Here is a 14,414-nt window from a genome sequence, read left to right on the forward strand (position 1 = left end):
TTCTGTGTTCATTAAGACTTTTAAATACTTGGGAAATACCTAATCTATGTGTAATTAGTTTATAATTAAATTATTTAATATGAAACTGCATGTAAAAGTATCTGACAACAAATAATAATAATCTGCCTCCAGAGTATCAGTCTATCTTTAATTGTCTTACTTTAAATGTAGTATTATTTTGCTCAAATTGCCTTCTTTGTATTTTTTTCATAAACTATAACAATCCAAAAGATTTTCTTTTAAATGAGTTTTTGAACTAAGCATTACTTAGCAGTCTGCCCCAGTTTTCTATACGTTGTAGATTCGGCTTAAAATAACTTCTTTGTGTGTTTAGGCATAAGCATTTGCATGACTACTTAGACTTTGAGGTCAATTTTAAAAATGTAAGATTTATAAATAGGAAAAAATGAACAATCTCCAGGGACCCAGGAAAATCAATTTCTGTATAAAGATTGTAGATTTCAGTTCCTATTCTACCAAAAGGTTGTCAGAAACTGCATAAATGACAAGAAAACTGTTTGCATTTTTTTGTTTTATATTTTCAGTTAGTAAAGGTTATTCTTTTTACAAAACAACAAAAGAGTGAATAGTCCTATGTATCTAGACTTGGCTAGCTAGAGTTGCACAAGAAAGTTTGGTCAGAGTCAGGTTATGGAAAACTTTGTATGCCGTGCTAAACCACTTGATCTTGGAACTTTATCATGTGGACAGTGGGACTTTGTCAGGCTTTTTTTTTTTTAACAGTGTGATGAGCAGATCTGAATTTCAGGGATTTTTTTTGAGATCTGAAGTTTTGTCTGGAGTGTAAAGATTCTACAAAGGAAACTAGTTAGAAGGCTGTTACCATAATCCTTACCAGAAGAACTGATGTGGACCAGGGCTGTGGCAGTGAAAGGGAGAAAATGAGAGAAAAGGACTCACTAGAGAGAAGTGGTTATGGGAGGTGGGAATGTTTAATAAAACACTGGAGAATAAAAACCACACACAGGATTTCAAAATAATTGAAGAGCTCTTGTTTGGTGTCAAAGTGAAATTAAATATTCTCTCTCTGTCTCTCTTTGTCTCTCTGTGTCTGCCTCTGTTGCACTCTCTATTTCCTCTTTTAACATTTCTGTAGGTAGATGGCTTTTGATGGAGGCTGGGCTTTCTCCTAGAGGAGACTTTCCAAGTAAAGGGAGCAGTATAAGTGGTATTAGATAATAGATGATGGCCTACTTTTACTAATTGTAGATATAGTTTAGATAAATGATGAAAAATAAATTTAGATTAACTTGAGTTCAGATTGTCTAAGGCTGAGGCTAAGAAAGAAAGATTGAAAGGTTTGCTTATAATGAGAAAGGGTCATTTGATCTATTTTCTTAAAATTATAAATCAGGTCAAGGCATGGATTCGATGAAAACATGGTATTCCCCTGGGAAACAAAGCAGTGCCCCCAAAATGCACATCCCTTTTTCTGAGAGAAAATGTTCCTTATTATGCAACTTCCTCTCAGTGCCAGGGCTCAGATCTCTTTCTCTTCAAAGCCATACTAATGTCTAGCTCTGTGCATCCTTGGCTTTCAGTTTCTTTTTCTTTGATCTACCTTAGCAGCAAATTGACAATAGGACTATTAGAAGCACTAAATCTACTTGAGTCAGTCTTCATCTTGGAAATAATATTGTCTTTAGCATATTCTTTAAAAATTTTCATTAAAAATAAAAATATTAATGATAAACATAAAGATTTAGTAAAACAAGACCGTATATTAGCTTCTGTAAACTGGCTAGTTTAGTAATATTATTTAGTAATAATAATTACTATTATCAGTTTAGTAACTATTACTAAAAACTAATTACTATTATTAGTTTAGTAACTATTATTTAGTTATAATAATCCATGCCTCAAACATTTGCAAAAGCTGATAATGACATGTCCATTTATTTACTCATTTGATAAATGTGTTTTGAGCATCTGTTGTGTGCCAAATATTTCTCTAGGCTCCATAATATAACATGGTCAAAATAGAGAAATGTGCCTGTGTCATGGAGCTTACATAGTGTTCAGGGGGACTAGACAATAAATGCAACAATTTAAGCAAATATATAGTATGTTAGATAGCTATAAATATCCTGGTTGAAAATAAAGCAAAGAAGGGTGCTGCAAATTTAAGTAAGGTGGCAGAGAATGCCTTGATGACATGAGGGAGAAATTCTCTGGGAAAAGGCAAAGGGAGTAGCAAGTGCAAAGGCTCTGAGGTGAAAGCATTCCTGGCATGTTTGAGCAAAAAGGACAATTCTGCTATAAGAGAATAGATTAGGAAAAAAAATAATCAGTGATAAAATCAGAGTAGAGGCATGCAGATCGTGTAGGACATTGTAGGCAATAGCGGTGACTTTGGCTTTCTTTTACTCTGAGCGAGGTAAGAGGGCCCTCGAGGATTGTGAGCAGTGGGTGGTGGTGCTGGTCTGACTTTGGTGTGAACAGAATCTCCCAGCTTGTGTTGAAAATAGACTGAAGTAGGGCAACTGCTATTATTGGCAATGGTTTTGACTTCTTCCCTGAAGCAGCTTTATCTGAATTTATCTGATTATGAAGAGGAAGTCAGGAGTACAAGAGTTAAGTCCATGGACAAACAGAAACAGCAGCTGAGAAATCAGGCTCAAATTAACAGATAAAATTCAGAAAAGCCCACAGTTCAAAGATACGGGTCATATAGCAGGTCGGGACTTGAACATCATTAGCACAAATGAATGAGTGACCATTTGACACCCTAAATGCTACTTTTATAAATAGCATCTTAAATGCTACTTAATATAATACCCAGGTAAGACAAAAATCTGATTATGTTAATTTAAGTTATATTTTTAAAACAAATAATTTACTGTATTTTTTTGGAAATAGAAATTGAGCAGTTTCTATTGTGTGTCAGTGGCGGCAGGTTGTTAGCTTGACAAGATGTTGGAATCTATTTGCCAAAAGTAGTGTTGTATGTGGAGTGTGCTCTTTGATCTGGAAGCTTTCCAGTCTGAAATGGCTAAAATTTGGGGTAAAATGTATAAATGAACTCAAAATAAATAAAAGATTATGGAAATTAATTAATGCAATGAAGTTTATGGAATGCTCATTGTATTCCAAGCACCTTACTACAAGCAGGGGCTGGGCAGAGGTGGCTGTCACAGGGATGAATAGGATAGAGAGGGCATATACTGCAGTGGTTATGAGGTCAGGCTTTGGGCCAAAGAGACTAGAATTCCAACCCTGATACTTCGTAGCTTTATGACATTGAGTAAGTAATTTAATCTTTCTAAACCTCAGTTTCCTCAAATGTGAATGGTGATTGCATATCTGCTTTATATTATAGGTCTGATGGAAGATTAAATTAAATGATTGTATAAAGTACTTCGCAGAGAGTCAAGCATATAATAATGACTCATTTAATGATGCTAGTTGCTCTGTTGCTGCTTTTTGTCTGAGTTTAAGAGTTCACAAGTTACGATATCAAACTCTACATTTCATAATGTTATGTGTTATAAAATAGATTGGATAGTATATAGATAGATAGACGGTTCAATGTAATCGCAAGGAAGAAAGTACTAAAGGTATCTGGAGGAATCAAAAAAGATGTCAAGAGGGAGCCAATAAGCCGGATTTTGAAGAATGCATTTGAGTTTCCAGGTGGAGGTCGTCATTCATTCATTGTCAGTCAGTTAATTAATATGCATTTATTGTGTGTATGCTATATCCTGGAACTGTGCTGGAACTGCAAAACTTTATAAGAAATAATCTTTGCCAACCCTTTTCCACTATGATGAGAAAGAGCAACTTGTAAAAATCAACTGTTAAACTATGTGAATGTGTATTTCCTAAAGCTGCCTGTAAGTTACATGCCCTGAGAGTAGAGTGGAAAGAAGGTAAAGGTTGATTCTGTTTACAGTAATGAGAAAGGGGAAATCCTGCAATATCCATTCTAGGTGCTTTACACACTCACTTAACCCTTACAACAACCCTCTGAATTAAGTATGTGTTCCTCATGTCACAGATGAAACTAAGGTTCAGGGATTTTAACTATCTTGTCCAGGTCACTTAACCAGCAAAGGGAAGAATTAGGATTTGAAGATGACCACAGCTAACTTCGTAGAGGGGAGGGAAGTGCATGTTGCCATGTGCCCAAAAGAAAAGAAGACCTGGAACATTTGTGAGCATCTCTAATGACAACCACAGATGGCTCCCTTCTCTGAGGAACTGGTCAGTGTTGTGTTGGCTGAAGTAAGACAGTGCAGGAGGATCATGTCCTTAGGTTTAAGGTTTCCTGGTAAGGGCTGGAAATAGCAATGCAGAGTATTGGAAGCGTAGTGTTCTGGAGGGATTATCAAGTAGGCACTTAGGCATGAGGAATAATCAGAGACCCAGACGCGGGATCTCACAAGAGATGAAAAGTTTCCAGGAAGTGCTGGGCAGCCCATGCTGCCATGAGAGTTATGTGATCAGCCGGACTTCTCATTTTTAATAGAGAGTCCTAAGACCTTGGGCATGAAGAAATTTGTTCTGTAAATTCAGGATCTTTACAGATAAATAATGTTAAAGCCAAGTGTAAAGGTCAGAATCTTTGTGTTTAGTTTCTCATTTTGCCACATTCCTACAAGGAATTCTTAGTTATTGTTGAGTGTGACACAGGGAGCCATCAGAAACAGGGAAATCATTTTTGTTTGTACTTTAGGATTCCAGGATTTCTAATACTCATTTGTATTAGAGTAGGACTAGCCATATGAAAGGGGAGGCACTAAACTCTTTAAGGGAGATAAACAAAATCCTTCTCAGACCTCTAACAGGGTCCAGTCTATATATAATCGAATAAGAACTTTGTGAAATCCTTGTGCGTTATGGATATCACTGTTTACATCATCTCTGCCTTTTAAAAGGGATCAGAGCCACAGAAATAGCCATTACCAAATATCTCAGGGTAATGATTGGAGTACCCACCCTCCAGAAGAATGGGATCAGGATTGGATTTGATTGGTGATATCGTGAAAATGTATGCCTTTTAACCTTGGACTGAGAGAGTGTGCATGATTTATACCTCCAGGTGAGAAAGGGAGGGACCTTTGGTCTTTACCCCTTACTACCTGGCTGTCTTTGAAGAATTTTTTTAATCCCACTGAACTCCACTCTCCTCATCTGTAAAATAGGGAAAAATAATATTCACCTCATAGGTACTCAGATTTAAATGGGATCTGATGCAAAGTGCTGAGCATGGTACATACATGGTGACTCATCTTCCCTTCTCCCCCTTTCCCTGTTCTTCAACAATATAATAATTATTAGCTGAGCCAATATCTCCAGGGTGAGAATTAACTCAGGGAAGAACGTGGACTCCCATGGGGCATTGCTTTTGACTGTGCCTCTCTGCTCTGATGTAGATTAAAAGAGAGGATTGAGAAAATAAAAGAGAGAAGGAAAGTTAATAGCCCTTTTTTTGAAGTTATCAGCAATTTTCTTAGCTGGAACAACAACAACAAATAACAGTCAGGGACTCCCTTTAGTTGTTATAGTTTTTGACAGTAGAAGATGGAGAGCAGATGTGGAATGGTTCACCCTTCGAAGAGGCTTTGCAGAGACTTGGAACAGAGACAGGATGTATGTCCTGGCAGGGAGAATGTTCCATGCGCTCACTGCAGGGTTGGCAGGGCCTACAAAGATGAATGTGGCAGAAGTACTGGAGTCCTTGCAACACCCTACTTGCTAACTTATAGTGTTGGTTTATGGCCAGCAGGCCAAAACAGCTACCAGAGAGAATATCATAATAATTTTTCTCTTCCATTACTTGGTGCATAATGCTTTTCTTTCCCAGAGGGAAATATGCATTTTTTAAAACCCTATAATTGTACACCCTGAGATGATGCAATAAGAGGGGCACAAAAGTTCATAACCTCAGTGTAATCATGAGAAACTATCAGATAAACCCCAATTAAGGGTCATTATACAAAATATGTGACCAGTCCTTTTCAAAAACATAAAGATCATTGAAGACACAGAAAGACTGAGAAACTGTCACAGATTAGAGGAGGCTAAGAAGACTTGATGACTTAATACAGCGTGGTATCTTGGATTGGATCCTGGGACAGACTAAGAATATTAGTGGAGAAATTTAGGAAACCTGAATAGTTTAGTTAATAGTCTTGCACCAATGTTAATTTTTTTAGCTTTGATAAATATTCCATGATTATATAAGATGTTAACAGTAGGTGAAGTTGGGTAAAGGATATATAGGAACTCTCTGCACTGTCTTTGTAACTCTACTGTAAATTTAAAATTTTTTCAGGTTACATATTAAAAAACCTCTATGGCATATACTACAGTGTGCTCTCACCAGCCAAACTAACTATATGTAAATTTATGAGAAAAGCAGCTATTAGGTTTTTTGTTTATATTATCAGCATTTGGGATACTGTGTCCCCCTCCTCCAAATCAATTTTATTGAAGAGCCTGTGAAAGGACAAATTATGGAAAAAAAGAAATTGAGCAATGCCCATGAAATGTGAAGGAAATGCTTTAGAACTAGAACTTTAGGTGTGTTTAAGAGGATCAAAAAAGGTCCTAACTATGAGTTATGGGGATGTATTTAGACACAAGACCATCATGACCATAATCAGAGCAGAGAGGAGGCCTTTTTATAGTTCATCCCTATTATGTTTTCTTATGTAACCCATATGCCAAAAACATATAGGGAAACCTGTGTTCTTAAAAAGAAAATTAATATAAAGAAGATTAATTTACAAATAATCTTGGTAAGAAAAGATATTGTCACCAGTCTCATCTAGGAATTCAAAGGCATCTCATTTTTTTTTGATACTTAATTTTCAATATTGTTGAGCCAAAAATAATCATGAAATGACCTGAAAATGTAGCCTGGGTGCAAGGGCTTCTGTTTTCATTTTTATGAATCACAAAGAACAATCTCTAAGAGGATTATTTCTGTAGTCACAACTGTCATTGGTGAATAAAGCATTTGGTTGTCTCTAGGGAAGTGGGACTGCTGCCAGACAACTCATATGCATGAGGAACTAAGCATGGGTTAGAACATATATTTTGACCTTTATGATTTGGGACTATTCATTATGGCAGATTTTCATTACTGATTGTTGAATTTTTAAGAACAGTCTGTAACCCCACTCTCCAGGGAAATGGTGCTCCAGTAGGGCTAAAGCCATTTTAAAGTCTATTAAGTCAGCTCTATTTGCTCTGAGGCATGTCATAGTCAAGAAGAAGAGCAAGCTGTGGTACGTTGCATAATATACCACCTTCTCGGGTTTATTTTTATGCCTCAAATCTGTCTCCTTTTCTATCGTACTAAACCATCCTTCTAGTCTTACTCATATAAACATAACATCATCAGCATCCCATGATACACATATACTCAGCATATCCCTTCTGTTTCATTTCTGGCTGTTGAATTATCCCACAGGGTTGGGTGCTAGAAACATTGAACTCTGATCATGTGTATTAAAGCTGACACAGTGTGTAGAGTCAAAGTATATTGTTATCAATTTTTTTCCCTTCACCCTCTAGATTTGATTACTTTGCACATTTGTTTCACCTGTTTCTTTCTCTGACTTTTTTCTGAGACATTATAAAGTAAGTGGCAAATAACATGGTGCCTCACCCCTAAAGGCTTAGCATGTCTTTCTCCCATTATAACTGCTGTACTATTATCACACCAAGGAAATTTCACATGATACAATGCTATTGAAGAAATAATCCATATTCAGTCTTCTCCAGTTCTCCCCCAAATATTCTTATTCTTTGTAGCTTTTTAATTCAGTCCAGAATTTAATCAAGGATCACACATTGATCCATGATTGGATCTTCCATGAGCTCCCTTTCCTCAAACTGATTTGCCTATTGAAGAATCAAGCTGATTCTCCTTTCTCACATCCCATTTCTCAAATACCTATCTCTCTCTCTATAAAAGAAAGAAATATGAAAGGAGAAAGAAAGGAAAGAAGGAAGGAAGGAAGAAAAGAAGGGAGAGAGGGTAGAAGGGAGGGGGAAGGGGAGAGAGGCAATACATCACTTTCATCCGTCCCAAATTTTTCATGGCACATTGCTCTAAATTAGAAAAACTTCTGAGACACAAAACAATAAGACAAAACATGCATTGGCATCTGTGAAGTTTTCCTTAATCAAGTTACAATATTTCCTCCCTATCTTTTTTATTATGCTACGCATTGCAAATAAAATTTACTTCCTGTATTTTATAATTAAACATTCTATTATATGTATGTTGCTTTTCTTTGAATAGGAATTTGACTAATAATAATTAGTCAGTAATTTTGACTAAAAATAATTTGACTAATAATTTTGACTAACAGCAGTTCATGAGAACTCAAGCTAGAAGGAAGATTTAAAATTTGGAGCCTTATGATGTTGCACATTTTTGATTCAATTTATTTAAATATATTTATTGCAGAAATTTTTAATAGGCCAAAATTTACAATATATCAGAAACTGCATACTTTGCTCCCAATTTAACATAGAGTAACAAATTTTATATGTCACTAAAGATGTGTGAGGAGGTGTGTTCTCTAAATTTCTTTTAGGGGATAATTGAACAAATACATTTGAAGACTTGTGTCCTAAACAATACTTTCACACCTTCACTTTCTCTCACGTTTGCAACACCACCTTTCCCATCCTCATTCTCAGTCGCTGACTGCCTCTTACTCAGAGAAAACAGAAATTCCTATCACCACATCTCCCCACCCCCTTGCATCTCATGCTGCTATGGTCTTTCTTCCCTGTTGTTACTGTGGAAAAACCTGCCCTGTTCCTGGCAAAGACCAATCCCTTCCTCAGCTCCCTCTTGCTTACTCAGACGATTTCTATAATCTTCCTCTCTCTCTATGCTTTTCTTTTCCATCAATGTTCAAAACTCTGTTATTTTCCAATATTAATAATAACATTTTTACAAGTTCTCTTGACTCCACTTGTGGCTTTAATTACACTCCCCACCCCAGTTTCTCTCATTTCCTTTACAGCAAAATGACTCAGAAAATTGTGAATGCTCGTTGTCTCCAGTTTCTTCTAATTCTCTCAGGCTCTTGCCCCCAGCTCTCCAGTGAAACTGATAATATCAAGGACATCAGTGATCTCTGTGTTGCCAAATCCAGTGATTAGTTTCTAGTCTCCAGGGTTATTTGGCAGAGTTGATTACTCTCTGCTTGCAACGTCTTCCAGCCTTGTAGTAATAACATTTCTATGTTTTTTTCCCCTCCCTCTCAGACCACTCTCTCCTAGTTTCTTTTATTGGCTCCCTCCTCATCTCCCCAACATCCAAACACTGAGAAGCACACCAGACTCCGTCTGTGAACCTCTTCACTTTTTATTCATTTTATCGCATAAATCTTGGCTGAATTATAGATTTGAGTACATTTTATAATTAATGACTCCCACATTAGCATCTTCAAGGTGGATTCCTCTGGTAAACTCCAGACCTCAAAATAATACATCTTCATTTTCTAAATGGCATCTCAATTTAACACATCAAAAACTTAGTTCCTAACTCCCTGCCCCTTGCTCCAAACCTGCCCTTCTCATAATTTTCCAGATCTCTATTCTGTTTTCCAGACGCTTTGGCCAAAATTCTCCAAATCATCAGCCATCATCCTTGACTTTCCTTTTTATGTCACACCCTCATATAATTTTACAACATATTTAAAGCACATTCATATATACACTGGCTACTGAAACTGGCTGCTTCAGTCTGGTCCAAGTCACCACTGCCTCTCTCTGGATTCTTGCAAGAGCCATCTCATTGATCTCTCTGCTTCCTTTCTTGCCACACTTCAATCTGTCTCTCCAGCAGCTACCCAAAGAATTACATTAACACAGAAATCCCATCATGCCACTTCCCTGCTCAAAATCTTCCAGTTGCTTCCCCAAAGCCAAGTCCTCACAATGGCCTATAAAGTCCTACATGCCTGAGGCCCAAGTTACTACTGGGACTTGGTCTCCTTCTCTTCCTTGTTCACTCTGCTCAGAATACTCCGTCCTTTATACTTGTCCTTCCATCATACCAGAAGCACTGCACCCACCCCTTAGATATTCACGTCTTATTCCTTCATCATCTCCTGCCTTTGCTCAAATGTCACACTCTCCCTGAGTGCTTTCTGCCCTCCCTATCTACATTGCAACCCCATCCCTCCCTGTTTTGGTTTACTCCTTAGCACTCACCACCATCTACTATTCTCTATATTTGCCTATTTGTCTTCTTTATTTTCTGTCTTCTCAGCCCTCACCACCAGCCCTGCAAGGATGTAAGCTCCCTAATGGCAAGGAGTTTTGTCTGTTTTGACTGAATATGGTCTCCTACTATGTTTCCATTTTCTGACAGAGCGCTGGATCCTCAACCAGAAAGCCTTTCAGTGTTTCTGAGTGAATGCATGCATGGAGGAGTGTAATGAATTTTTGAAAACAATGATAATTGAGAGATTTTCTGGCTTTTTATTTTGCAACTTCATTATATCAAACATAAACCGTATAGTACTTATAAGATGCTTCTTTCATACAACAGTTTGTAAGACTATTTTAAATTGTCTTCATAGTCAGGAACATAAAACTCTTCCTGCTTAGATCTGAGTAAGTATGAAGAAAAAGGGAATGGTCATTAAATTCTGAAGCATTTAACATAAAACTCTTCCTGCTTAGATCTGAGTAAGTATGGAAAAAAAGGGAATGGTCATTAAATTCTGTAGCAGCTGGACAAGTGTTCACTGAAGTGCTAGAACTTGACCTAGGCCCGAAATAAAGAACAAAGATTCAGAAATGTAGAAGGGTGAGTGAGAGAATGAAATAGGCAAGAGAAATGATGTGAAACTGAACTGACTAGGCAGGAATGTATGTAAAGATGATTTTTTATTCCCTGGGGCAGACCATTCCTTTTAAAGGAGTAGTAGAAGTTATGGTTTAGGGCTGTAGGTAGAGGCTCTACAGGGTGACCTTGAACAAAAGCCTAAGGACTTTTATCCTCTAGGCATGGGGTGTTTATCAAATACTGGGTTGGCATATTTTGATTGCAGAATGGGGGAATGAAATGGCCAAACAAGGTGTCGGTTTCAGTGCATTCTAGCTGTAAGATGAATTAAACATAAAAGATTGAAGGTAGAGAACCCAAATTGGGTTTTAGTAGAGTGGGGATAAAGCAAAAAAATATTAATGCTGAATTGAGTGAAAATATCAGAAGGTAATTTTCCAAAAGCATGAAAGAATAGAGAGAGAGATAGTAACTGGTAAGAAAGGGTTGCAGAAACCTAACTTAGAGTGGGTGAAAAGGGAAGCCCTCTCTCAGAAGATGGCATTGAAGAGAGGAGAGCCTTCCAGGCCTAAAGAAAAGCAAATTAGAAGTCCATCTTCAGGCAAGAGTCTGATGTAATAGAGGAATGGGTAAAAGTAGCATTATGCTCAAGTGGGAAATGGCAGGAGATGAAGCCAGAAATTGTCAGAGGCCTTGAAGAAATGAAGTCAGATAACCGCTTACAGTTGGCAAGCTAGGCTGTCATTTCCTTTCATTGAAAGATTCTTAATAGAGGAGTTATGCATCGAAGAAAGTGGAATGAATTGAGGGTGTTAAACATGAGTGAAATCAATGGAACATGTATAAGTAAATGCCTAAGTGCCAATAGCAGCAGCATAAAATGAGAACAAAGCAGGAAAAGACTGGTGAGACTGAAGGAAAATGCACATTGGAAATGCAGAGGGGGGTTCTGTGATAGACAGTCTGAGAGTCTGGAAGTCTAAGAAGTCTGAAGAAGTTTTTGTTGCTTTTTCCATTGCACAGAGCTACTTAAGAAAAATTACTTACGTCTGATGAATGTGAATCTGACTCCCAGATTTCGTATAGGATCTAAGTATACAAACTTCAGCAAACCTCTAATTGCATTTAGTGCTCTTACTTTTGCATTTTCTTGAACATAAACATCCAATTTAGAATAAATAGTATGTTGCTTATTTAGGAACATTAGTGGTGGCAAAATTGTGATAGAGAGAACCATGGAAAAGATTGATGCTGATAGCCCAGATGCATTTCTCTCTCTTTGACAATTATGAGCTTCCATCAAGGTAGGTGTTTATGTTTATGCTGAGTTTCTAATGTTTGCATTTGCAATTTTCAGTGGGCTGCCTTTCTACAAATATCCTACAAAGCAAAATAAACAAACAAAAAAATCAGAATTTTTTGAAAGGTGACCTCATAGCTCCTAAAATTCCCTGGGTAGACCTATCTGTGAATCAACAGACATTATAAGTTTGAGTTGTGTATTTCCAAACCAATTAATTTGTTTTATTCAATATGAATTTATTAAGCATCTACCATATGCTCAACACTGCTAAGATGTTTGTTCATAATACCAAGACGAATGTTATGTCTTATAATGGGGAAGATCTTGTAATGGGGAAACTGGACATATATTCAAAATAAAGACTAATAGTAAGAACAAATGATATAAGATAATAGATAGATAGATAGATGGATGAGAGAGAAATATAAGGACCATTTATTTCTAACTGGGGCAATATTTGACTAACCTTCTCTATAGTAGTAGAATACAAAATGGATCTTGAAAGATGGGTAGTATATCAATAGGAAATTATGCATAAATAAACCCATGTACTTATGGTTGATTAACCTACAACAAAGGAGGCAAGAATATGCAATCCTGAGGAAAGACAGTCTCTTCAGTTAAGAGATGCTGAGGAGTTCCCTGGTCGTCCGGTGGTTAGGACTCGGTAGTTTCACTGCCGTGGGCCTGAGTTCAATTCCTGATCAGGGAACTAAGATCCCACAAGCTCCATGGCATGCCCCCCGCCCAAATAAAGAGATGCTGGGAAAACTGGACAGCTTCATGTAAAACAATGATATTAGAACATTCCCTCACACCATAAACAAAAATAAACTCAAAATGGATTAAAGACCTAAATATAAACCATACAACTCCTAGAGGAAAACATAGGCAGAACACTCTGTGACATAAATCATAGCAATTTCGTTTTGCATCTGTCTTCTAAGGCAAAAGAAAGAAAAGCAAAAACAAGCAAATGGGACATGTTAGATGTGAAAGCTTTTGTACAGCAAAGGAAACTATGGACAAAACAAAAAGATAACCTACTGAATGCAAGAAAGTATTTGCAAATGGTACGACCAATAAGGGGTTAATATCCAAAATTTATAAACAACTCAAACAACTCAATATTAAAAAACAAAGAACCCAATTAAAAATGGACAGAAGGGCTTCCCTGGTGGCGCAGTGGTTGAGAGTCCGCCTGCTGATGCAGGGGACGCGGGTTCGTGCCCCGGTCTGGGAAGATCCCACATGACGCGGAGCAGCTGGGCCCGTGAGCCATGGCCGCTGAGCCTGCGCGTCCGGAGCCTGTGCTCCGCAACGGGAGAGGCCACAGCGGTGAGAGGCCCGCATACCGCAAAAAAAAAAAAAAAAAAAATTGGACAGAAGACCTAAATAGATATTTTTCCAAAGAAGGTATACAAATTGCCAACAGGCATATGAAAAAAAAAAAGTTCAGCATTGCTAATCATCAGAGCAATGCAAAAACCGCAATGAGATACCACCTTACACCTTTCAAAATGGCTGTCATTAAAAAGTCTACAAGTAACAGAAGTTGGTGAGGAGGTGGAGAAAAGGGAACTGTTGTGCACTGTTGGTGGGTTTGTAAATTAGTGTAGCTACTATGGAAAACAGTATGGAGGTCCTCAAGAAAACTAAAAATAGAATTACCATATGATCCAGCAAATCCACTGCTGGGTGTAAATCTGAAGAAAACGAAAACAGTAATTTGAAAAGATATGTGCACCCCAATGTTCATAGCAGCATTGTTTACAATTGCCAAGTTATGGAAACAACGTATAAGTGTCCATTGATGGATGAATGGGTAAAGAAAATGTGGTGTGTATGTGTGTGTGTGTATATATATATATATATATATATATATATATATACATTGTATATATATACAATGAAGTGTTACTCAGCCATAAAAAAGAATGAAATTCTTTTTCAAAAGAATGAAATTTTGCCATTTGCAACAACATGGATGGACCTAGAGAGTATTACACTTAGTGAAATAAGATAGAGACAAATACTCTATGGGATCACTTATATGTGGAATCTAAAAAATACAACAAACGAGTGAGTATAGTAATAAAGAAACAGAGTCACAGTTACAGAGAAAAAACTAGTGGTTACTAGTGGGGAGTGGTAAGGCCTGAGATAGGGGTACTACTAGGTATAAAATAAATAGCCAACAAGGATATATTGTACAGCACAGGGAAATGTAGGCATTATTTTGTAATAACTTTAAATGAATTATAATCAATAAAAATATTATACCTGAAACCAATATAATATTGTAAATCAGCTATACTTCAA

General features: G+C 37.1%; 1 protein-coding gene across 2 annotated transcripts in view; it reads left to right on the forward strand.

Moving 5' to 3' along the window:
- PPFIA2 (PTPRF interacting protein alpha 2) overlaps window positions 1-14,414 on the forward strand; it is a 474,519-nt gene that overhangs the window by 236,006 nt on the left and 224,099 nt on the right. The window lies entirely within an intron of this gene.

Source organism: Tursiops truncatus, chromosome 11, assembly GCF_011762595.2.
Source record: "Tursiops truncatus isolate mTurTru1 chromosome 11, mTurTru1.mat.Y, whole genome shotgun sequence".
Lineage (NCBI taxonomy): Eukaryota > Metazoa > Chordata > Mammalia > Artiodactyla > Delphinidae > Tursiops > Tursiops truncatus.